At 39.8% G+C, this 25,334-nt stretch overlaps 12 non-coding genes across 12 annotated transcripts; all 12 read right to left on the minus strand.

The window, feature by feature from the left end:
* Positions 1-2,101: 2,101 nt before the first annotated feature.
* On the minus strand, positions 2,102-2,174 carry TRNAF-GAA (transfer RNA phenylalanine (anticodon GAA)). Its single transcript has one exon. It is a non-coding gene; the product is annotated as a tRNA-Phe (tRNA).
* A 494-nt stretch (positions 2,175-2,668) lies between these two features.
* Positions 2,669-2,741, minus strand: TRNAF-GAA (transfer RNA phenylalanine (anticodon GAA)). The gene has a single exon. It is a non-coding gene; the product is annotated as a tRNA-Phe (tRNA).
* A 2,240-nt stretch (positions 2,742-4,981) lies between these two features.
* TRNAF-GAA (transfer RNA phenylalanine (anticodon GAA)) lies at positions 4,982-5,054 on the minus strand. Its single transcript has one exon. It is a non-coding gene; the product is annotated as a tRNA-Phe (tRNA).
* Positions 5,055-8,442: 3,388 nt separating this feature from the next.
* TRNAF-GAA (transfer RNA phenylalanine (anticodon GAA)) lies at positions 8,443-8,515 on the minus strand. Its single transcript has one exon. It is a non-coding gene; the product is annotated as a tRNA-Phe (tRNA).
* A 1,077-nt stretch (positions 8,516-9,592) lies between these two features.
* On the minus strand, positions 9,593-9,665 carry TRNAF-GAA (transfer RNA phenylalanine (anticodon GAA)). The gene has a single exon. It is a non-coding gene; the product is annotated as a tRNA-Phe (tRNA).
* Positions 9,666-10,159: 494 nt separating this feature from the next.
* TRNAF-GAA (transfer RNA phenylalanine (anticodon GAA)) lies at positions 10,160-10,232 on the minus strand. The gene has a single exon. It is a non-coding gene; the product is annotated as a tRNA-Phe (tRNA).
* A 2,807-nt stretch (positions 10,233-13,039) lies between these two features.
* TRNAF-GAA (transfer RNA phenylalanine (anticodon GAA)) lies at positions 13,040-13,112 on the minus strand. Its single transcript has one exon. It is a non-coding gene; the product is annotated as a tRNA-Phe (tRNA).
* Positions 13,113-13,620: 508 nt separating this feature from the next.
* Positions 13,621-13,693, minus strand: TRNAF-GAA (transfer RNA phenylalanine (anticodon GAA)). The gene has a single exon. It is a non-coding gene; the product is annotated as a tRNA-Phe (tRNA).
* A 2,240-nt stretch (positions 13,694-15,933) lies between these two features.
* TRNAF-GAA (transfer RNA phenylalanine (anticodon GAA)) lies at positions 15,934-16,006 on the minus strand. The gene has a single exon. It is a non-coding gene; the product is annotated as a tRNA-Phe (tRNA).
* Positions 16,007-17,651: 1,645 nt separating this feature from the next.
* On the minus strand, positions 17,652-17,724 carry TRNAF-GAA (transfer RNA phenylalanine (anticodon GAA)). Its single transcript has one exon. It is a non-coding gene; the product is annotated as a tRNA-Phe (tRNA).
* A 1,673-nt stretch (positions 17,725-19,397) lies between these two features.
* TRNAF-GAA (transfer RNA phenylalanine (anticodon GAA)) lies at positions 19,398-19,470 on the minus strand. Its single transcript has one exon. It is a non-coding gene; the product is annotated as a tRNA-Phe (tRNA).
* Positions 19,471-22,277: 2,807 nt separating this feature from the next.
* On the minus strand, positions 22,278-22,350 carry TRNAF-GAA (transfer RNA phenylalanine (anticodon GAA)). The gene has a single exon. It is a non-coding gene; the product is annotated as a tRNA-Phe (tRNA).
* Between the last annotated feature and the right edge of the window lie 2,984 nt (positions 22,351-25,334).

Consider the following 25,334-nt stretch of genomic DNA (forward strand, 5'->3'; position numbering starts at 1 on the left):
TTACTTTTTTGGTGCGCAACCTAGGTACTTCTTTTATTCCAAACTCTGAATAGGCACACAAATGTGTGGGATGAGTAAGCAAGCTATATCATCTGACAGCTTGGTTCATGGGAAAATAGAAGATGATGCAGCCTAAGCTTTACATTAAAATCAAGATAGAAACTGGAAATAATGGAAGTCAAAGCTGAAGGCAAGAGAGGTGGAAGCCATTTTGAAAGGAAGATAGAACGCAAGTGCTGTGCTCTACTGATGGTATGTCGATCAGGTTATTGAAAGGTTTCATCTATGAACTAAAATGTCTACTGAAGCTGACTCCAAGAGAGAACTACACCTAATTAGCTAGGTGCTCACTCCTTGCCAAAACCCGGGATTGAACCAGGGACCTTTAGATCTTCAGTCTAACGCTCTCCCAACTGAGCTATTTCAGCCAGTTGTCAAAGAATACCTTCCTGATGATTCTTAATCATTGTAGGCAACAAGTGGGCATCTGATCAATCACTAGGAGGGTACATCTATGTGTTAAAGTATGCTGTATCCTTCTGCAGCTAACTGGGCACAATTAGTCAATTCATTTTTTATTGCGCAAGCTAGGTATTTCTTTTTTTCTAAACGCTAAATAGGCTAGCAATCTAATACACAGAAATGTGTGGCATGAGGAAGCAAGCTATATCATCTGACACTTTGGTCCAAGGTTAGATGGAAAATGATGCAGGCTACAGTTTACCCTAAAATCGAGATAGAAACGGGAAATAATGGAAGTCAAAGCTGAAGGCAAGAGAGGTGGAATCCATTTTCAAAGGAAGATAGAAAACACGTACTGTCTTGTACTGATGGTATGTCAATTAGGTTGATGAAAGGTTTTATTAATTAAATAAAACGTCACCGGAAGCTGACTCCAAAAAAGAAACTTGCCTGACGAACTAGCTGCTCAGTCTTTGACCAAACCAAGAATTTAACCAGGGACCCTTAGATCTAAAGTTTGACGTCCTCGCAACTGAGCTCTTTCAGCCCGTTTTTTCACAGTGCCTTCCTTATTATTATTAATCATTGTAGACAAGAAAGATAAGTCGCAATCATTCACTGTGAGGGTACAGCTATGTGTTACACTTTGCTGTATCCTTCTGTAGCTAACTGGAGGCAATTACTCCTTTACTTTTTTGCTACGCGAGGTAGGTACTTCTTTTTTTCTAAACTCTGAATAGGCTACCACTCTCATAAACAGAAATGTGTGGCAGGACTAAGCAAGCTATATCATCTGACAGTTTGGCTCATGGGAAAATGGAAGATGACGCAGGCTACGGTTTACATCAAAATCAAGATAGAAACAGGAAATAATGGAAGTCAAAGCTGAAGGCAAGAGAGGTGGAAGCCATTTTGAAAGGAAGATAGAAAATAAGTGCTCTTTTGTACCGATGGCATGTCGATCAGGTTGATGCAAGTTTTTATCAATGAAATAAAATGTCCCTTGAGAGTGACTCCAAGAAAGAAACATGCCTAACAAGCTGAGTGCTTGGTCTTTGGCACAACCCAGGATTGAACCAAGGACCTTTTTTATCTTTAGTCTAACATTATCCTAACTGAGATATTTTAGCCAGGTGTCATGAAAAGCTTTCCGTATCATTTTTAATCATTGTAGACAAGACACAGAAGTCTAAATCCTTCACTGTGAGGGTACAGCTATGTCTTAAACTTTGCTGTATCCTTCTCCAGTTAACTGGGTGTAATTAGGGAATTCGTTTTTTATTGTGCAAGCTAGGTATTTCTTTTTTTCTAAACTCTAAATAGGCTAGCAATCTAATGCACAGAAATGTGTGGCATGAGTAAGCAAGCTATTTCATCCGACACTTTGGTTCAAGGGAAGATGGAGACTGATGCAGACTGCGGGTTACCTAAAAATCAAGACAGAAACAGTAAATAATGGAAGTCAAAGCTGAAGGCAAGAGAGGTGGAATCCATTTTGAAAGGAAGATAGAAAACAAGTACTGTCTTGTACTGATGGTATGTCAATTAGGTTGATGAAAGGTTTTATTAATTAAATAAAACGTCCCCGGAAGCTGACTCCAAGAAAGAAACACGCCTAACAAGCTGTCTTCTGAGTCTTTGCCGAAACCCGGGATTGAACCAGGGACCTTTAGATCTTCAGTCTAACGCTCTCCCAACTGAGCTATTTCGGCCACTTATTGCGCAAGTCCCTCCGTATTTTTCTTAATCATTGTAGACAAGACATACACCCCGAAATCATTCACTTTGAGGGTACAGCTATGTCTTAAACTTCCGGTATCCTTCTGCAGCTAACTGGGTGCAATTACTCATTTAATTTTTTGGTGCGCAACCTAGGTACTTCTTTTATTCCAAACTCTGAATAGGCACACAAATGTGTGGGATGAGTAAGCAAGCTATATCATCTGACAGCTTGGTTCATAGGAAAATGGAAGATGATGCAGCCTAAGCTTTACATTAAAATCAAGATAGAAACTGGAAATAATGGAAGTCAAAGCTGAAGGCAACAGAGGTGGAAGCCATTTTGAAAGGAAGATAGAACGCAAGTGCTGTGCTCTACTGATGGTATGTTGATCAGGTTATTAAAAGGTTTCATCTATGAACTAAAATGTCTACTGAAGCTGACTCCAAGAGAGAACTAAACCTAATTAGTTAGGTGCTCAGTCCTTGCCAAAACCCGGGATTGAACCAGGGACCTTTAGATCTTCAATCTAACGCTCTCCCAACTGAGCTATTTCGGCCACTTATTTCACAGGTCCCTCCGTATTCTTCTTAATCATTGTAGACAAGACATACACCTCGAAATCATTCACTTTGAGGGTACAGCTATGTCTTAAACTTCCGGTATCCTTCTGCAGCTAACTGGGTGCAATTACTCATTTACTTTTTTGGTGCGCAACCTAGGTACTTCTTTTATTCCAAACTCTGAATAGGCACACAAATGTGTGGGATGAGTAAGCAAGCTATATCATCTGACAGCTTGGTTCATGGGAAAATGTAAGATGATGCAGCCTAAGGTTTACATTAAAATCAAGATAGAAACTGGAAATAATGGAAGTCAAAGCTGAAGGCAAGAGAGGTGGAAGCCATTTTGAAAGGAAGATAGAACGCAAGTGCTGTGCTCTACTGATGGTATGTCGAACAGGTTATTAAAAGGTTTCATCTATGAACTAAAATGTCTACTGAAGCTGACTCCAAGAGAGAACTACACCTAATTAGCTAGGTGCTCAGTCCTTGCCAAATCCCGGGATGGAACCAGAGATCTTTAGATCTTCAGTTTAACGCTCTCCCAAATGAGCTATTTCGGCCAGTTGTCAGAGAATACCTTCCTGATGATTCTTAATCATTGCAGGCAACAAGTGGGCATCTGATCAATCACTAGGAGGGTACATCTATGTGTTAAAGTATGCTGTATCCTTCTGCAGCTAACTGGGCACAATTAGTCAATTTATTTTTTATTGCGCAAGCTAGGTATTTCTTTTTTTCTAAACGCTAAATAGGCTAGCAATCTAATACACAGAAATGTGTGGCATGAGGAAGCAAGCTATATCATCTGACACTTTGGTCCAAGGTTAGATGGAAAATGATGCAGGCTACAGTTTACCCTAAAATCGAGATAGAAACGGCAAATAATGGAAGTCAAAGCTGAAGGCAAGAGAGGTGGAATCCATTTTCAAAGAAAGATAGAAAACACGTACTGTCTTGTACTGATGGTATGTCAATTAGGTTGATGAAAGGTTTTATTAATTAAATAAAACGTCACCGGAAGCTGACTCCAAAAAAGAAACTTGCCTGACGAACTAGCTGCTCAGTCTTTGACCAAACCAAGGATTTAACCAGGGACCCTTAGATCTAAAGTTTGACGTCCTCGCAACTGAGCTCTTTCAGCCCGTTTTTTCACAGTGCCTTCCTTATTATTGTTAATCATTGTAGACAAGAAATATAAGTCGCAATCATTCACTGTGAGGGTACAGCTATGTGTTACACTTTGCTGTATCCTTCTGTAGCTAACTGGGGGCAATTACTCCTTTACTTTTTTGCTACGCGAGGTAGGTACTTCTTTTTTTCTAAACTCTGAATAGGCTACCACTCTCATAAACAGAAATGTGTGGCATGACCAAGCAAGCTATATCATCTGACAGTTTGGCTCATGGGAAAATGGAAGATGACGCCGGCTACGGTTTACATTAAAATCAAGATAGAAACGGGAAATAATGGAAGTCAAAGCTGAAGGCAAGAGAGGTGGAAGCCATTTTGAAAGGAAGATAGAAAATAAGTTCTCTTTTGTACCGATGGCATGTCGATCAGGTTGATGCAAGTTTTTATCAATGAAATAAAATGTCACTTGAGAGTGACTCCAAGAAAGAAACATGCCTAACAAGCTTAGTGCTTGGTCTTTGGCACAACCCAGGATTGAACCAAGGACCTTTTTTATCTTTAGTCTAACATTATCCTAACTGAGATATTTTAGCCAGGTGTCATGAAAAGCTTTCCGTATCATTTTTAATCATTGTAGACAAGACACAGAAGTCTAAATCATTCACTGTGAGGGTACAGCTATGTCTTAAACTTTGCTGTATCCTTCTCCAGTTAACTGGGTGTAATTAGGGAATTTGTTTTTTATTCTGCAAGCTAGGTATTTCTTTTTTTCTAAACTCTAAATAGGCTAGCAATCTAATGCACAGAAATGTGTGGCATGAGTAAGCAAGCTATTTCATCCGACACTTTGGTTCAAGGGAAGATGGAGACTGATGCAGACTGCGGGTTACCTAAAAATCAAGATAGAAACAGTAAATAATGGAAGTCAAAGCTGAAGGCAAGAGAGGTGGAATCCATTTTGAAAGGAAGATAGAAAACAAGTACTGTCTTGTACTGATGGTATGTCAATTAGGTTGATGAAAGGTTTTATCAATTAAATAAAACGTCACCAGAAGCTGAATCCAAGAAAGAAACACACCTAACAAGCTGTCTTCTGAGTCTTTGCCGAAACCCGGGATTGAACCAGGGACCTTTAGATCTTCAGTCTAACGCTCTCCCAACTGAGCTATTTCGGCCACTTATTTCACAGGTCCCTCCGTATTCTTCTTAATCATTGTAGACAAGACATACACCTCCAAATCATTCACTTTGATGGTACAGCTATGTCTTAACCTTCCGGTATCCTTCTGCAGCTAACTGGGTGCATTTACTCATTTACTTTTTTGGTGCGCAACCTAGGTACTTCTTTTATTCCAAACTCTGAATAGGCACACAAATGTGTGGGATGAGTAAGCAAGCTATATCATCTGACAGCTTGGTTCATGGGAAAATAGAAGATGATGCAGCCTAAGCTTTACATTAAAATCAAGATAGAAACTGGAAATAATGGAAGTCAAAGCTGAAGGCAAGAGAGGTGGAAGCCATTTTGAAAGGAAGATAGAACGCAAGTGCTGTGCTCTACTGATGGTATGTCGATCAGGTTATTGAAAGGTTTCATCTATGAACTAAAATGTCTACTGAAGCTGACTCCAAGAGAGAACTACACCTAATTAGCTAGGTGCTCAGTCCTTGCCGAAACCCGCGATTGAACCAGGGACCTTTAGATCTTCAGTCTAACGCTCTCCCAACTGAGCTATTTCGGCCAGTTGTCAGAGAATACCTTCCTGATGATTCTTAATCATTGTAGGCAACAAGTGGGCATCTGATCAATCACTAGGAGGGTACATCTATGTGTTAAAGTATGCTGTATCCTTCTGCAGCTAACTGGGCACAATTAGTCAATTTATTTTTTATTGCGCAAGCTAGGTATTTCTTTTTTTCTAAACGCTAAATAGGCTAGCAATCTAATACACAGAAATGTGTGGCATGAGGAAGCAAGCTATATCATCTGACACTTTGGTCCAAGGTTAGATGGAAAATGATGCAGGCTACAGTTTACCCTAAAATCGAGATAGAAACGGCAAATAATCGAAGTCAAAGCTGAAGGCAAGAGAGGTGGAAACCATTTTCAAAGGAAGATAGAAAACACGTACTGTCTTGTACTGATGGTATGTCAATTAGGTTGATGAAAGGTTTTATCAATTAAATAAAACGTCACCAGAAGCTGAATCCAAGAAAGAAACACGCCTAACAAGCTGCCTTCTGAGTCTTTGTCGAAACCCGGGATTGAACCAGGGACCTTTAGATCTTCAGTCTAACACTCTCCCAACTGAGCTATTTCGGCCAGTTATTTCAGAGGTCCCTCCGTTTTCTTCTTAATCATTGTAGACAAGACATACACCTCGAAATCATTCACTTTGAGGGTACAGCTATGTCTTAAACTTCCGGTATCCTTCTGCAGCTAACTGGGTGCATTTACTCATTTACTTTTTTGGTGCGCAACCTAGGTACTTCTTTTATTCCAAACTCTGAATAGGCACACAAATGTGTGGGATGAGTAAGCAAGCTATATCATCTGACAGCTTGGTTCATGGGAAAATGGAAGATGATGCAGCCTAAGCTTCACATTAAAATCAAGATAGAAACTGGAAATAATGGAAGTCAAAGCTGAAGGCAAGAGAGGTGGAAGCCATTTTGAAAGGAAGATAGAACGCAAGTGCTGTGCTCTACTGATGGTATGTCGATCAGGTTATTGAAAGGTTTCATCTATGAACTAAAATGTCTACTGAAGCTGACTCCAAGAGAGAACTACACCTAATTAGCTAGGTGCTCACTCCTTGCCAAAACCCGGGATTGAACCAGGGACCTTTAGATCTTCGGTCTAACGCTCTCCCAACTGAGCTATTTCGGCCAGTTGTCAAAGAATACCTTCCTGATGATTCTTAATCATTGTAGGCAACAAGTGGGCATCTGATCAATCACTAGGAGGGTACATCTATGTGTTAAAGTATGCTGTATCCTTCTGCAGCTAACTGGGCACAATTAGTCAATTTATTTTTTATTGCCCAAGCTATGTATTTCTTTTTTTCTAAACGCTAAATAGGCTAGCAATCTAATACACAGAAATGTGTGGCATGAGGAAGCAAGCTATATCATCTGACACTTTGGTCCAAGGTTAGATGGAAAATGATGCAGGCTACAGTTTACCCTAAAATCGAGATAGAAACGGGAAATAATGGAAGTCAAAGCTGAAGGCAAGAGAGGTGGAATCCATTTTCAAAGGAAGATAGAAAACACGTACTGTCTTGTACTGATGGTATGTCAATTAGGTTGATGAAAGGTTTTATTAATTAAATAAAACGTCACCGGAAGCTGACTCCAAAAAAGAAACTTGCCTGACGAACTAGCTGCTCAGTCTTTGACCAAACCAAGAATTTAACCAGGGACCCTTAGATCTAAAGTTTGACGTCCTCGCAACTGAGCTCTTTCAGCCCGTTTTTTCACAGGGCCTTCCTTATTATTATTAATCATTGTAGACAAGAAATATAAGTCGCAATCATTCACTGTGAGGGTACAGCTATGTGTTACACTTTGCTGTATCCTTCTGTAGCTAACTGGGGGCAATTACTCCTTTACTTTTTTGCTACGCGAGCTAGGTACTTCTTTTTTTCTAAACTCTGAATAGGCTACCATTCTCATAAACAGAAATGTGTGGCATGACTAAGCAAGCTATATCATCTGACAGTTTGGCTCATGGGAAAATGGAAGATGACGCCGCCTACGGTTTACATCAAAATCAAGATAGAAACGGGAAATAATGGAAGTCAAAGCTGAAGGCAAGAGAGGTGGAAGCCATTTTGAAAGGAAGATAGAAAATAAGTGCTCTTTTGTACCGATGGCATGTCGATCAGGTTGATGCAAGTTTTTATCAATGAAATAAAATGTCCCTTGAGAGTGACTCCAAGAAAGAAACATGCCTAACAAGCTGAGTGCTTGGTCTTTGGCACAACCCAGGATTGAACCAAGGACCTTTTTTTATCTTTAGTCTAACATTCTCCCAACTGAGATATTTAAACCAGGTGTCATGAAAAGCTTTCCGTATCATTTTTAATCATTGTAGACAAGACACAGAAGTCTAAATCATTCACTGTGAGGGTACAGCTATGTCTTAAACTTTGTTGTATCCTTCTCCAGTTAACTGGGTGTAATTAGGGAATTTGTTTTTTATTCTGCAAGCTAGGTATTTCTTTTTTTCTAAACTCTAAATAGGCTAGCAATCTAATGCACAGAAATGTGTGGCATGAGTAAGCAAGCTATTTCATCCGACACTTTGGTTCAAGGGAAGATGGAGACTGATGCAGACTGCGGGTTACCTAAAAATCAAGATAGAAACAGTAAATAATGGAAGTCAAAGCTGAAGGCAAGAGAGGTGGAATCCATTTTGAAAGGAAGATAGAAAACAAGTACTGTCTTGTACTGATGGTATGTCAATTAGGTTGATGAAAGGTTTTATCAATTAAATAAAACGTCACCAGAAGCTGAATCCAAGAAAGAAACACACCTAACAAGCTGTCTTCTGAGTTTTGCCGAAACCCGGGATTGAACCAGGGACCTTTAGATCTTCAGTCTAACGCTCTCCCAACTGAGCTATTTCGGCCAGTTATTTCACAGGTCCCTCTGTATTCTTCTTAATCATTGTAGACAAGACATACACCTCGAAATCATTCACTTTGAGGGTACAGCTATGTCTTAAACTTCCGGTATCCTTCTGCAGCTAACTGGGTGAAATTACTCATTTACTTTTTTGGTGCGCAACCTAGGTACTTTTTTTTTATTCCAAACTCTGAATAGGCACACAAATGTGTGGGATGAGTAAGCAAGCTATATCATCTGACAGCTTGGTTCATGGGAAAATGGAAGATGATGCAGCCTAAGCTTTACATTAAAATCAAGATAGAAACTGGAAATAATGGAAGTCAAAGCTGAAGGCAAGAGAGGTGGAAGCCATTTTGAAAGGAAGATAGAACGCAAGTGCTGTGCTCTACTGATGGTATGTCGATCAGGTTATTAAAAGGTTTCATCTATGAACTAAAATGTCTACTGAAGCTGACTCCAAGAGAGAACTACACCTAATTAGCTAGGTGCTCAGTCCTTGCCGAAACCCGCGATTGAACCAGGGACCTTTAGATCTTCAGTCTAACGCTCTCCCAACTGAGCTATTTCGGCCAGTTGTCAGAGAATACCTTCCTGATGATTCTTAATCATTGTAGGCAACAAGTGGGCATCTGATCAATCACTAGGAGGGTACATCTATGTGTTAAAGTATGCTGTATCCTTCTGCAGCTAACTGGGCACAATTAGTCAATTTATTTTTTATTGCGCAAGCTAGGTATTTCTTTTTTTCTAAACGCTAAATAGGCTAGCAATCTAATACACAGAAATGTGTGGCATGAGGAAGCAAGCTATATCATCTGACACTTTGGTCCAAAGTTAGATGGAAAATGATGCAGGCTACAGTTTACCCTAAAATCGAGATAGAAACGGCAAATAATGGAAGTCAAAGCTTAAGGCAAGAGAGGTGGAATCCATTTTGAAAGGAAGTTAGAAAACAAGTACTGTCTTGTACTGATGGTATGTCAATTAGGTTGATGAAAGGTTTTATTAATTAAATAAAACGTCACCGGAAGCTGAATCCAAGAAAGAAACACGCCTAACAAGCTGTCTTCTGAGTCTTTGCCGAAACCCGGGATTGAACCAGGGACCTTTAGATCTTCAGTCTAACGCTCTCCCAACTGAGCTATTTCGGCCACTTATTGCGCAGGTCCCTCCGTATTTTTCTTAATCATTGTAGACAAGACATACACCCCGAAATCATTCACTTTGAGGGTACAGCTATGTCTTAAACTTCCGGTATCCTTCTGCAGCTAACTGGGTGCAATTACTCATTTACTTTTTTGGTGCGCAACCTAGGTACTTCTTTTATTCCAAACTCTGAATAGGCACACAAATGTGTGGGATGAGTAAGCAAGCTATATCATCTGACAGCTTGGTTCATGGGAAAATGGAAGATGATGCAGCCTAAGCTTTAAATTAAAATCAAGATAGAAACTGGAAATAATGGAAGTCAAAGCTGAAGGCAACAGAGGTGGAAGCCATTTTGAAAGGAAGATAGAACGCAAGTGCTGTGCTCTACTGATGGTATGTTGATCAGGTTATTAAAAGGTTTCATCTATGAACTAAAATGTCTACTGAAGCTGACTCCAAGAGAGAACTACACCTAATTAGCTAGGTGCTCAGTCCTTGCCAAAACCCGGGATTGAACCAGGGACCTTTAGATCTTCAATCTAACGCTCTCCCAACTGAGCTATTTCGGCCACTTATTTCACAGGTCCCTCCGTATTCTTCTTAATCATTGTAGACAAGACATACACCTCGAAATCATTCACTTTGAGGGTACAGCTATGTCTTAAACTTCCGGTATCCTTCTGCAGCTAACTGGGTGCAATTACTCATTTACTTTTTTGGTGCGCAACCTAGGTACTTCTTTTATTCCAAACTCTGAATAGGCACACAAATGTGTGGGATGAGTAAGCAAGCTATATCATCTGACAGCTTGGTTCATGGGAAAATGTAAGATGATGCAGCCTAAGGTTTACATTAAAATCAAGATAGAAACTGGAAATAATGGAAGTCAAAGCTGAAGGCAAGAGAGGTGGAAGCCATTTTGAAAGGAAGATAGAACGCAAGTGCTGTGCTCTACTGATGGTATGTCGAACAGGTTATTAAAAGGTTTCATCTATGAACTAAAATGTCTACTGAAGCTGACTCCAAGAGAGAACTACACCTAATTAGCTAGGTGCTCAGTCCTTGCCAAAACCCGGGATTGAACCAGAGAGCTTTAGATCTTCAGTTTAACGCTCTCCCAAATGAGCTATTTCGGCCAGTTGTCAGAGAATACCTTCCTGATGATTCTTAATCATTGCAGGCAACAAGTGGGCATCTGATCAATCACTAGGAGGGTACATCTATGTGTTAAAGTATGCTGTATCCTTCTGCAGCTAACTGGGCACAATTAGTCAATTTATTTTTTATTGCGCAAGCTAGGTATTTCTTTTTTTCTAAACGCTAAATAGGCTAGCAATCTAATACACAGAAATGTGTGGCATGAGGAAGCAAGCTATATCATCTGACACTTTGGTCCAAGGTTAGATGGAAAATGATGCAGGCTACAGTTTACCCTAAAATCGAGATAGAAACGGCAAATAATGGAAGTCAAAGCTGAAGGCAAGAGAGGTGGAATCCATTTTCAAAGAAAGATAGAAAACACGTACTGTCTTGTACTGATGGTATGTCAATTAGGTTGATGAAAGGTTTTATTAATTAAATAAAACGTCACCGGAAGCTGACTCCAAAAAAGAAACTTGCCTGACGAACTAGCTGCTCAGTCTTTGACCAAACCAAGGATTTAACCAGGAACCCTTAGATCTAAAGTTTGACGTCCTCGCAACTGAGCTCTTTCAGCCCGTTTTTTCACAGTGCCTTCTTTATTATTGTTAATCATTGTAGACAAGAAATATAAGTCGCAATCATTCACTGTGAGGGTACAGCTATGTGTTACACTTTGCTGTATCCTTCTGTAGCTAACTGGGGGCAATTACTCCTTTACTTTTTTGCTACGCGAGGTAGGTACTTCTTTTTTTCTAAACTCTGAATAGGCTACCACTCTCATAAACAGAAATGTGTGGCATGACCAAGCAAGCTATATCATCTGACAGTTTGGCTCATGGGAAAATGGAAGATGACGCCGGCTACGGTTTACATTAAAATCAAGATAGAAACGGGAAATAATGGAAGTAAAAGCTGAAGGCAAGAGAGGTGGAAGCCATTTTGAAAGGAAGATAGAAAATAAGTTCTCTTTTGTACCGATGGCATGTCGATCAGGTTGATGCAAGTTTTTATCAATGAAATAAAATGTCACTTGAGAGTGACTCCAAGAAAGAAACATGCCTAACAAGCTGAGTGCTTGGTCTTTGGCACAACCCAGGATTGAACCAAGGACCTTTTTTATCTTTAGTCTAACATTATCCTAACTGAGATATTTTAGCCAGGTGTCATGAAAAGCTTTCCGTATCATTTTTAATCATTGTAGACAAGACACAGAAGTCTAAATCATTCACTGTGAGGGTACAGCTATGTCTTAAACTTTGTTGTATCCTTCTCCAGTTAACTGGGTGTAATTAGGGAATTTGTTTTTTATTCTGCAAGCTAGGTATTTCTTTTTTTCTAAACTCTAAATAGGCTAGCAATCTAATGCACAGAAATGTGTGGCATGAGTAAGCAAGCAATTTCATCCGACACTTTGGTTCAAGGGAAGATGGAGACTGATGTAGACTGCGGGTTACCTAAAAATCAAGATAGAAACAGTAAATAATGGAAGTCAAAGCTGAAGGCAAGAGAGGTGGAATCCATTTTGAAAGGAAGATAGAAAACAAGTACTGTCTTGTACTGATGGTATGTCAATTAGGTTGATGAAAGGTTTTATCAATTAAATAAAACGTCACCAGAAGCTGAATCCAAGAAAGAAACACGCCTAAAAAGCTGTCTTCTGAGTCTTTGCCGAAACCCGGGATTGAACCAGGGACCTTTAGATCTTCAGTCTAACGCTCTCCCAACTGAGCTATTTCTGCAAGTTATTTCACAGCTCCCTCCGTTTTCTTCTTAATCTTTGTAGACAAGACATACACCTCCAAATCATTCACTTTGATGGTACAGCTATGTCTTAAACTTCCGGTATCCTTCTGCAGCTAACTGGGTGCATTTACTCATTTACTTTTTTGGTGCGCAACCTAGGTACTTCTTTTATTCCAAACTCTGTATAGGCACACAAATGTGTGGGATGAGTAAGCAAGCTATATCATCTGACAGCTTGGTTCATGGGAAAATAGAAGATGATGCAGCCTAAGCTTTACATTAAAATCAAGATACAAACTGGAAATAATGGAAGTCAAAGCTGAAGGCAACAGAGGTGGAAGCCATTTTGAAAGGAAGATAGAACGCAAGTGCTGTGCTCTACTGATGGTATGTCGATCAGGTTATTGAAAGGTTTCATCTATGAACTAAAATGTCTACTGAAGCTGACTCCAAGAGAGAACTACACCTAATTAGCTAGGTGCTCAGTCCTTGCCGAAACCCGGGATTGAACCAGGGACCTTTAGATCTTCAGTCTAACGCTCTCCCAACTGAGCTATTTCGGCCAGTTGTCAGAGAATACCTTCCTGATGATTCTTAATCATTGTAGGCAACAAGTGGGCATCTGATCAATCACTAGGAGGGTACATCTATGTGTTAAAGTATGCTGTATCCTTCTGCAGCTAACTGGGCACAATTAGTCAATTTATTTTTTATTGCGCAAGCTAGGTATTTCTTTTTTTCTAAACGCTAAATAGGCTAGCAATCTAATACACAGAAATGTGTGGCATGAGGAAGCAAGCTATATCATCTGACACTTTGGTCCAAGGTTAGATGGAAAATGATGCAGGCTACAGTTTACCCTAAAATCGAGATAGAAACGGCAAATAATCGAAGTCAAAGCTGAAGGCAAGAGAGGTGGAAACCATTTTCAAAGGAAGATAGAAAACACGTACTGTCTTGTACTGATGGTATGTCAATTAGGTTGATGAAAGGTTTTATCAATTAAATAAAACGTCACCAGAAGCTGAATCCAAGAAAGAAACACGCCTAACAAGCTGTCTTCTGAGTCTTTGCCGAAACCCGGGATTGAACCAGGGACCTTTAGATCTTCAGTCTAACGCTCTCCCAACTGAGCTATTTCGGCCACTTATTTCACATGTCCCTCCGTATTCTTCTTAATCATTGTAGACAAGACATACACCTCGAAATCATTCACTTTGAGGGTACAGCTATGTCTTAAACTTCCGGTATCCTTCTGCAGCTAACTGGGTGCAATTACTCATTTACTTTTTTGGTGCGCAACCTAGGTACTTCTTTTATTCCAAACTCTGAATAGGCACACAAATGTGTGGGATGAGTAAGCAAGCTATATCATCTGACAGCTTGGTTCATGGGAAAATGTAAGATGATGCAGCCTAAGGTTTACATTAAAATCAAGATAGAAACTGGAAATAATGGAAGTCAAAGCTGAAGGCAAGAGAGGTGGAAGCCATTTTGAAAGGAAGATAGAACGCAAGTGCTGTGCTCTACTGATGGTATGTCGAACAGGTTATTAAAAGGTTTCATCTATGAACTAAAATGTCTACTGAAGCTGACTCCAAGAGAGAACTACACCTAATTAGCTAGGTGCTCAGTCCTTGCCAAAACCCGGGATAGAACCAGAGAGCTTTAGATCTTCAGTTTAACGCTCTCCCAAATGAGCTATTTCGGCCAGTTGTCAGAGAATACCTTCCTGATGATTCTTAATCATTGCAGGCAACAAGTGGGCATCTGATCAATCACTAGGAGGGTACATCTATGTGTTAAAGTATGCTGTATCCTTCTGCAGCTAACTGGGCACAATTAGTCAATTTATTTTTTATTGCGCAAGCTAGGTATTTCTTTTTTTCTAAACGCTAAATAGGCTAGCAATCTAATACACAGAAATGTGTGGCATGAGGAAGCAAGCTATATCATCTGACACTTTGGTCCAAGGTTAGATGGAAAATGATGCAGGCTACAGTTTACCCTAAAATCGAGATAGAAACGGCAAATAATGGAAGTCAAAGCTGAAGGCAAGAGAGGTGGAATCCATTTTCAAAGAAAGATAGAAAACACGTACTGTCTTGTACTGATGGTATGTCAATTAGGTTGATGAAAGGTTTTATTAATTAAATAAAACGTCACCGGAAGCTGACTCCAAAAAAGAAACTTGCCTGACGAACTAGCTGCTCAGTCTTTGACCAAACCAAGGATTTAACCAGGAACCCTTAGATCTAAAGTTTGACGTCCTCGCAACTGAGCTCTTTCAGCCCGTTTTTTCACAGTGCCTTCTTTATTATTGTTAATCATTGGAGACAAGAAATATAAGTCGCAATCATTCACTGTGAGGGTACAGCTATGTGTTACACTTTGCTGTATCCTTCTGTAGTTAACTGGGGGCAATTACTCCTTTACTTTTTTGCTACGCGAGGTAGGTACTTCTTTTTTTCTAAACTCTGAATAGGCTACCACTCTCATAAACAGAAATGTGTGGCATGACCAAGCAAGCTATATCATCTGACAGTTTGGCTCATGGGAAAATGGAAGATGACGCCGGCTACGGTTTACATTAAAATCAAGATAGAAACGGGAAATAATGGAAGTCAAAGCTGAAGGCAAGAGAGGTGGAAGCCATTTTGAAAGGAAGATAGAAAATAAGTTCTCTTTTGTACCGATGGCATGTCGATCAGGTTGATGCAAGTTTTTATCAATGAAATAAAATGTCACTTGAGAGTGACTCCAAGAAAGAAACATGCCTAACAAGCTGAGTGCTTGGTCTTTGGCACAACCCAGGATTGAACCAAGGACCTTTTTTATCTTTAGTCTAACATTATCCTAACTGAGATATTTTAGCCAGGTGTCATGAAAAGCTTTCCGTATCATTTTTAATCATTGTAGACAAGACACAGAAGTCTAAATCATTCACTGTGAGGGTACAGCTATGTCTTAAACTTTGTTGTATCCTTCTCCAGTTAACTGGGTGTAATTAGGGAATTTGTTTTTTATTCTGCAAGCTAGGTATTTCTTTTTTTCTAAACTCTAAATAGGCTAGCAATCTAATGCACAGAAATGTGTGGCATGAGTAAGCAAGCTATTTCATCCGACACTTTGGTTCAAGGGAAGATGGAGACTGATGCAGACTGCGGGTTACCTAAAAATCAAGATAGAAACAGTAAATAATGGAAGTCAAAGCTGAAGGCAAGAGAGGTGGAATCCATTTTGAAAGGAAGATAGAAAACAAGTACTGTCTTGTACTGATGGTATGTCAATTAGGTTGATGAAAGGTTTTATCAATTAAATAAAACGTCACCAGAAGCTGAATCCAAGAAAGAAACACGCCTAAAAAGCTGTCTTCTGAGTCTTTGCCGAAACCCGGGATTGAACCAGGGACCTTTAGATCTTCAGTCTAACGCTCTCCCAACTGAGCTATTTCGGCCAGTTATTTCACAGCTCCCTCCGTTTTCTTCTTAATCATTGTAGACAAGACATACACCTCCAAATCATTCACTTTGATGGTACAGCTATGTCTTAAACTTCCGGTATCCTTCTGCAGCTAACTGGGTGCAATTACTCATTTACTTTTTTGGTGCGCAACCTAGGTACTTCTTTTATTCCAAACTCTGAATAGGCACACAAATGTGTGGGATGAGTAAGCAAGCTATATCATCTGACAGCTTGGTTCATGGGAAAATGGAAGATGATGCAGCCTAAGCTTTACATTAAAATCAAGATAGAAACTGGAAATAATGGAAGTCAAAGCTGAAGGCAAGAGAGGTGGAAGCCATTTTGAAAGGAAGATCGAAAATAAGTGCTCTTTTGTACCGATGGCATGTCGATCAGGTTGATGCAAGTTTTTATCAATGAAATAAAATGTCCCTTGAGAGTGACTCCAAGAAAGAAACATGCCTAACAAGCTGAGTGCTTGGTCTTTGGCACAACCCAGGATTGAACCAAGGACCTTTTTTTATCTTTAGTCTAACATTCTCCCAACTGAGATATTTAAACCAGGTGTCATGAAAAGCTTTCCGTATCATTTTTAATCATTGTAGACAAGACACAGAAGTCTAAATCATTCACTGTGAGGGTACAGCTATGTCTTAAACTTTGCTGTATCCTTCTCCAGTTAACTGGGTGTAATTAGGGAATTCGTTTTTTATTGTGCAAGCTAGGTATTTCTTTTTTTCTAAACTCTAAATAGGCTAGCAATCTAATGCACAGAAATGTGTGGCATGAGTAAGCAAGCTATTTCATCCGACACTTTGGTTCAAGGGAAGATGGAGACTGATGCAGACTGCGGGTTACCTAAAAATCAAGACAGAAACAGTAAATAATGGAAGTCAAAGCTGAAGGCAAGAGAGGTGGAATCCATTTTGAAAGGAAGATAGAAAACAAGTACTGTCTTGTACTGATGGTATGTCAATTAGGTTGATGAAAGGTTTTATCAATTAAATAAAACGTCACCAGAAGCTGAATCCAAGAAAGAAACACGCCTAACAAGCTGTCTTCAGAGTCTTTGCCGAAACCCGGGATTGAACCAGGGACCTTTAGATCTTCAGTCCAACGCTCTCCCAACTGAGCTATTTCGGCCACTTATTTCACATGTCCCTCCGTATTCTTCTTAATCATTGTAGACAAGACATACACCTCGAAATCATTCACTTTGAGGGTACAGCTATGTCTTAAACTTCCGGTATCCTTCTGCAGCTAACTGGGTGCAATTACTCATTTACTTTTTTGGTGCGCAACCTAGGTACTTCTTTTATTCCAAACTCTGAATAGGCACACAAATGTGTGGGATGAGTAAGCAAGCTATATCATCTGACAGCTTGGTTCATGGGAAAATGGAAGATGATGCAGCCTAAGGTTTACATTAAAATCAAGATAGAAACTGGAAATAATGGAAGTCAAAGCTGAAGGCAAGAGAGGTGGAAGCCATTTTGAAAGGAAGATAGAACGCAAGTGCTGTGCTCTACTGATGGTATGTCGATCAGGTTATTGAAAGGTTTCATCTATGAACTAAAATGTCTACTGAAGCTGACTCCAAGAGAGAACTACACCTAATTAGCTAGGTGCTCAGTCCTTGCCGAAACCCGGGATTGAACCAGGGACCTTTAGATCTTCAGTCTAACGCTCTCCCAACTGAGCTATTTCGGCCAGTTGTCAAAGAATACCTTCCTGATGATTCTTAATCATTGTAGGCAACAAGTGGGCATCTGATCAATCACTAGGAGGGTACATCTATGAGTTAAAGTATGCTGTATCCTTCTGCAGCTAACTGGGCACAATTAGTCAATTTATTTTTTATTGCGCAAGCTAGGTATTTCTTTTTTTCTAAACGCTAAATAGGCTAGCAATCTAATACACAGAAATGTGTGGCATGAGGAAGCAAGCTATATCATCTGACACTTTGGTCCAAGGTTAGATGGAAAATGATGCAGGCTACAGTTTACCCTAAAATCGAGATAGAAACGGCAAATAAGGGAAGTCAAAGCTGAAGGCAAGAGAGGTGGAATCCATTTTCAAAGAAAGATAGAAAACACGTACTGTCTTGTACTGATGGTATGTCAATTAGGTTGATGAAAGGTTTTATTAATTAAATAAAACGTCACCGGAAGCTGACTCCAAAAAAGAAACTTGCCTGACGAACTAGCTGCTCAGTCTTTGACCAAACCAAGGATTTAACCAGGGACCCTTAGATCTAAAGTTTGACGTCCTCGCAACTGAGCTCTTTCAGCCCGTTTTTTCACAGTGCCTTCCTTATTATTATTAATCATTGTAGACAAGAAAGATAAGTCGCAATCATTCACTATGAGGGTACAGCTATGTGTTACACTTTGCTGTATCCTTCTGTAGCTAACTGGAGGCAATTACTCCTTTACTTTTTTGCTACGCGAGGTAGGTACTTCTTTTTTTCTAAACTCTGAATAGGCTACCACTCTCATAAACAGAAATGTGTGGCAGGACTAAGCAAGCTATATCATCTGACAGTTTGGCTCATGGGAAAATGGAAGATGACGCAGGCTACGGTTTACATCAAAATCAAGATAGAAACGGGAAATAATGGAAGTCAAAGCTGAAGGCAAGAGAGGTGGAAGCCATTTTGAAAGGAAGATAGAAAATAAGTGCTCTTTTGTACCGATGGCATGTCGATCAGGTTGATGCAAGTTTTTATCAATGAAATAAAATGTCCCTTGAGAGTGACTCCAAGAAAGAAACATGCCTAACAAGCTGAGTGCTTGGTCTTTGGCACAACCCAGGATTGAACCAAGGACCTTTTTTATCTTTAGTCTAACATTATCCTAACTGAGATATTTTAGCCAGGTGTCATGAAAAGCTTTCCGTATCATTTTTAATCATTGTAGACAAGACACAGAAGTCTAAATCCTTCACTGTGAGGGTACAGCTATGTCTTAAACTTTGCTGTATCCTTCTCCAGTTAACTGGGTGTAATTAGGGAATTCGTTTTTTATTGTGCAAGCTAGGTATTTCTTTTTTTCTAAACTCTAAATAGGCTAGCAATCTAATGCACAGAAATGTGTGGCATGAGTAAGCAAGCTATTTCATCCGACACTTTGGTTCAAGGGAAGATGGAGACTGATGCAGACTGCGGGTTACCTAAAAATCAAGACAGAAACAGTAAATAATGGAAGTCAAAGCTGAAGGCAAGAGAGGTGGAATCCATTTTGAAAGGAAGATAGAAAACAAGTACTGTCTTGTACTGATGGTATGTCAATTAGGTTGATGAAAGGTTTTATTAATTAAATAAAACGTCCCCGGAAGCTGACTCCAAGAAAGAAACACGCCTAACAAGCTGTCTTCTGAGTCTTTGCCGAAACCCGGGATTGAACCAGGGACCTTTAGATCTTCAGTCTAACGCTCTCCCAACTGAGCTATTTCGGCCACTTATTGCGCAGGTCCCTCCGTATTTTTCTTAATCATTGTAGACAAGACATACACCCCGAAATCATTCACTTTGAGGGTACAGCTATGTCTTAAACTTCCGGTATCCTTCTGCAGCTAACTGGGTGCAATTACTCATTTAATTTTTTGGTGCGCAACCTAGGTACTTCTTTTATTCCAAACTCTGAATAGGCACACAAATGTGTGGGATGAGTAAGCAAGCTATATCATCTGACAGCTTGGTTCATAGGAAAATGGAAGATGATGCAGCCTAAGCTTTACATTAAAATCAAGATAGAAACTGGAAATAATGGAAGTCAAAGCTGAAGGCAACAGAGGTGGAAGCCATTTTGAAAGGAAGATAGAACGCAAGTGCTGTGCTCTACTGATGGTATGTTGATCAGGTTATTAAAAGGTTTCATCTATGAACTAAAATGTCTACTGAAGCTGACTCCAAGAGAGAACTAAACCTAATTAGCTAGGTGCTCAGTCCTTGCCAAAACCCGGGATTGAACCAGGGACCCTTAGATCTTCAATCTAACGCTCTCCCAACTGAGCTATTTCGGCCACTTATTTCACAGGTCCCTCCGTATTCTTCTTAATCATTGTAGACAAGACATACACCTCGAAATCATTCACTTTGAGGGTACAGCTATGTCTTAAACTTCCGGTATCCTTCTGCAGCTAACTGGGTGCAATTACTCATTTACTTTTTTGGTGCGCAACCTAGGTACTTCTTTTATTCCAAACTCTGAATAGGCACACAAATGTGTGGGATGAGTAAGCAAGCTATATCATCTGACAGCTTGGTTCATGGGAAAATGTAAGATGATGCAGCCTAAGGTTTACATTAAAATCAAGATAGAAACTGGAAATAATGGAAGTCAAAGCTGAAGGCAAGAGAGGTGGAAGCCATTTTGAAAGGAAGATAGAACGCAAGTGCTGTGCTCTACTGATGGTATGTCGAACAGGTTATTAAAAGGTTTCATCTATGAACTAAAATGTCTACTGAAGCTGACTCCAAGAGAGAACTACACCTAATTAGCTAGGTGCTCAGTCCTTGCCAAATCCCGGGATGGAACCAGAGATCTTTAGATCTTCAGTTTAACGCTCTCCCAAATGAGCTATTTCGGCCAGTTGTCAGAGAATACCTTCCTGATGATTCTTAATCATTGCAGGCAACAAGTGGGCATCTGATCAATCACTAGGAGGGTACATCTATGTGTTAAAGTATGCTGTATCCTTCTGCAGCTAACTGGGCACAATTAGTCAATTTATTTTTTATTGCGCAAGCTAGGTATTTCTTTTTTTCTAAACGCTAAATAGGCTAGCAATCTAATACACAGAAATGTGTGGCATGAGGAAGCAAGCTATATCATCTGACACTTTGGTCCAAGGTTAGATGGAAAATGATGCAGGCTACAGTTTACCCTAAAATCGAGATAGAAACGGCAAATAATGGAAGTCAAAGCTGAAGGCAAGAGAGGTGGAATCCATTTTCAAAGAAAGATAGAAAACACGTACTGTCTTGTACTGATGGTATGTCAATTAGGTTGATGAAAGGTTTTATTAATTAAATAAAACGTCACCGGAAGCTGACTCCAAAAAAGAAACTTGCCTGACGAACTAGCTGCTCAGTCTTTGACCAAACCAAGGATTTAACCAGGGACCCTTAGATCTAAAGTTTGACGTCCTCGCAACTGAGCTCTTTCAGCCCGTTTTTTCACAGTGCCTTCCTTATTATTGTTAATCATTGTAGACAAGAAATATAAGTCGCAATCATTCACTGTGAGGATACAGCTATGTGTTACACTTTGCTGTATCCTTCTGTAGCTAACTGGGGGCAATTACTCCTTTACTTTTTTGCTACGCGAGGTAGGTACTTCTTTTTTTCTAAACTCTGAATAGGCTACCACTCTCATAAACAGAAATGTGTGGCATGACCAAGCAAGCTATATCATCTGACAGTTTGGCTCATGGGAAAGTGGAAGATGACGCCGGCTACGGTTTACATTAAAATCAAGATAGAAACGGGAAATAATGGAAGTCAAAGCTGAAGGCAAGAGAGGTGGAAGCCATTTTGAAAGGAAGATAGAAAATAAGTTCTCTTTTGTACCGATGGCATGTCGATCAGGTTGATGCAAGTTTTTATCAATGAAATAAAATGTCACTTGAGAGTGACTCCAAGAAAGAAACATGCCTAACAAGCTTAGTGCTTGGTCTTTGGCACAACCCAGGATTGAACCAAGGACCTTTTTTATCTTTAGTCTAACATTATCCTAACTGAGATATTTTAGCCAGGTGTCATGAAAAGCTTTCCGTATCATTTTTAATCATTGTAGACAAGACACAGAAGTCTAAATCATTCACTGTGAGGGTACAGCTATGTCTTAAACTTTGCTGTATCCTTCTCCAGTTAACTGGGTGTAATTAGGGAATTTGTTTTTTATTCTGCAAGCTAGGTATTTCTTTTTTTCTAAACTCTAAATAGGCTAGCAATCTAATGCACAGAAATGTGTGGCATGAGTAAGCAAGCTATTTCATCCGACACTTTGGTTCAAGGGAAGATGGAGACTGATGCAGACTGCGGGTTACCTAAAAATCAAGATAGAAACAGTAAATAATGGAAGTCAAAGCTGAAGGCAAGAGAGGTGGAATCCATTTTGAAAGGAAGATAGAAAACAAGTACTGTCTTGTACTGATGGTATGTCAATTAGGTTGATGAAAGGTTTTATCAATTAAATAAAACGTCACCAGAAGCTGAATCCAAGAAAGAAACACACCTAACAAGCTGTCTTCTGAGTCTTTGCCGAAACCCGGGATTGAACCAGGGACCTTTAGATCTTCAGTCTAACGCTCTCCCAACTGAGCTATTTCGGCCACTTATTTCAGAGGTCCCTCCGTATTCTTCTTAATCATTGTAGACAAGACATACACCTCCAAATCATTCACTTTGATGGTACAGCTATGTCTTAACCTTCCGGTATCCTTCTGCAGCTAACTGGGTGCATTTACTCATTTACTTTTTTGGTGCGCAACCTAGGTACTTCTTTTATTCCAAACTCTGAATAGGCACACAAATGTGTGGGATGAGTAAGCAAGCTATATCATCTGACAGCTTGGTTCATGGGAAAATAGAAGATGATGCAGCCTAAGCTTTACATTAAAATCAAGATAGAAACTGGAAATAATGGAAGTCAAAGCTGAAGGCAAGAGAGGTGGAAGCCATTTTGAAAGGAAGATAGAACGCAAGTGCTGTGCTCTACTGATGGTATGTCGATCAGGTTATTGAAAGGTTTCATCTATGAACTAAAATGTCTACTGAAGCTGACTCCAAGAGAGAACTACACCTAATTAGCTAGGTGCTCAGTCCTTGCCGAAACCCGCGATTGAACCAGGGACCTTTAGATCTTCAGTCTAACGCTCTCCCAACTGAGCTATTTCGGCCAGTTGTCAGAGAATACCTTCCTGATGATTCTTAATCATTGTAGGCAACAAGTGGGCATCTGATCAATCACTAGGAGGGTACATCTATGTGTTAAAGTATGCTGTATCCTTCTGCAGCTAACTGGGCACAATTAGTCAATTTATTTTTTATTGCGCAAGCTAGGTATTTCTTTTTTTCTAAACGCTAAATAGGCTAGCAATCTAATACACAGAAATGTGTGGCATGAGGAAGCAAGCTATATCATCTGACACTTTGGTCCAAGGTTAGATGGAAAATGATGCAGGCTACAGTTTACCCTAAAATCGAGATAGAAACGGCAAATAATCGAAGTCAAAGCTGAAGGCAAGAGAGGTGGAAACCATTTTCAAAGGAAGATAGAAAACACGTACTGTCTTGTACTGATGGTATGTCAATTAGGTTGATGAAAGGTTTTATCAATTAAATAAAACGTCACCAGAAGCTGAATCCAAGAAAGAAACACGCCTAACAAGCTGCCTTCTGAGTCTTTGTCGAAACCCGGGATTGAACCAGGGACCTTTAGATCTTCAGTCTAACACTCTCCCAACTGAGCTATTTCGGCCAGTTATTTCACAGGTCCCTCCGTTTTCTTCTTAATCATTGTAGACAAGACATACACCTCGAAATCATTCACTTTGAGGGTACAGCTATGTCTTAAACTTCCGGTATCCTTCTGCAGCTAACTGGGTGCATTTACTCATTTACTTTTTTGGTGCGCAACCTAGGTACTTCTTTTATTCCAAACTCTGAATAGGCACACAAATGTGTGGGATGAGTAAGCAAGCTATATCATCTGACAGCTTGGTTCATGGGAAAATGGAAGATGATGCAGCCTAAGCTTCACATTAAAATCAAGATAGAAACTGGAAATAATGGAAGTCAAAGCTGAAGGCAAGAGAGGTGGAAGCCATTTTGAAAGGAAGATAGAACGCAAGTGCTGTGCTCTACTGATGGTATGTCGATCAGGTTATTGAAAGGTTTCATCTATGAACTAAAATGTCTACTGAAGCTGACTCCAAGAGAGAACTACACCTAATTAGCTAGGTGCTCACTCCTTGCCAAAACCCAGGATTGAACCAGGGACCTTTAGATCTTCGGTCTAACGCTCTCCCAACTGAGCTATTTCGGCCAGTTGTCAAAGAATACCTTCCTGATGATTCTTAATCATTGTAGGCAACAAGTGGGCATCTGATCAATCACTAGGAGGGTACATCTATGTGTTAAAGTATGCTGTATCCTTCTGCAGCTAACTGGGCACAATTAGTCAATTTATTTTTTATTGCCCAAGCTATGTATTTCTTTTTTTCTAAACGCTAAATAGGCTAGCAATCTAATACACAGAAATGTGTGGCATGAGGAAGCAAGCTATATCATCTGACACTTTGGTCCAAGGTTAGATGGAAAATGATGCAGGCTACAGTTTACCCTAAAATCGAGATAGAAACGGGAAATAATGGAAGTCAAAGCTGAAGGCAAGAGAGGTGGAATCCATTTTCAAAGGAAGATAGAAAACACGTACTGTCTTGTACTGATGGTATGTCAATTAGGTTGATGAAAGGTTTTATTAATTAAATAAAACGTCACCGGAAGCTGACTCCAAAAAAGAAACTTGCCTGACGAACTAGCTGCTCAGTCTTTGACCAAACCAAGAATTTAACCAGGGACCCTTAGATCTAAAGTTTGACGTCCTCGCAACTGAGCTCTTTCAGCCCGTTTTTTCACAGGGCCTTCCTTATTATTATTAATCATTGTAGACAAGAAATATAAGTCGCAATCATTCACTGTGAGGGTACAGCTATGTGTTACACTTTGCTGTATCCTTCTGTAGCTAACTGGGGGCAATTACTCCTTTACTTTTTTGCTACGCGAGCTAGGTACTTCTTTTTTTCTAAACTCTGAATAGGCTACCATTCTCATAAACAGAAATGTGTGGCATGACTAAGCAAGCTATATCATCTGACAGTTTGGCTCATGGGAAAATGGAAGATGACGCCGCCTACGGTTTACATCAAAATCAAGATAGAAACGGGAAATAATGGAAGTCAAAGCTGAAGGCAAGAGAGGTGGAAGCCATTTTGAAAGGAAGATAGAAAATAAGTGCTCTTTTGTACCGATGGCATGTCGATCAGGTTGATGCAAGTTTTTATCAATGAAATAAAATGTCCCTTGAGAGTGACTCCAAGAAAGAAACATGCCTAACAAGCTGAGTGCTTGGTCTTTGGCACAACCCAGGATTGAACCAAGGACCTTTTTTTATCTTTAGTCTAACATTCTCCCAACTGAGATATTTAAACCAGGTGTCATGAAAAGCTTTCCGTATCATTTTTAATCATTGTAGACAAGACACAGAAGTCTAAATCATTCACTGTGAGGGTACAGCTATGTCTTAAACTTTGTT

Source organism: Pleurodeles waltl, chromosome 8, assembly GCF_031143425.1.
Source record: "Pleurodeles waltl isolate 20211129_DDA chromosome 8, aPleWal1.hap1.20221129, whole genome shotgun sequence".
Classification (NCBI taxonomy): Eukaryota; Metazoa; Chordata; class Amphibia; order Caudata; family Salamandridae; genus Pleurodeles; species Pleurodeles waltl.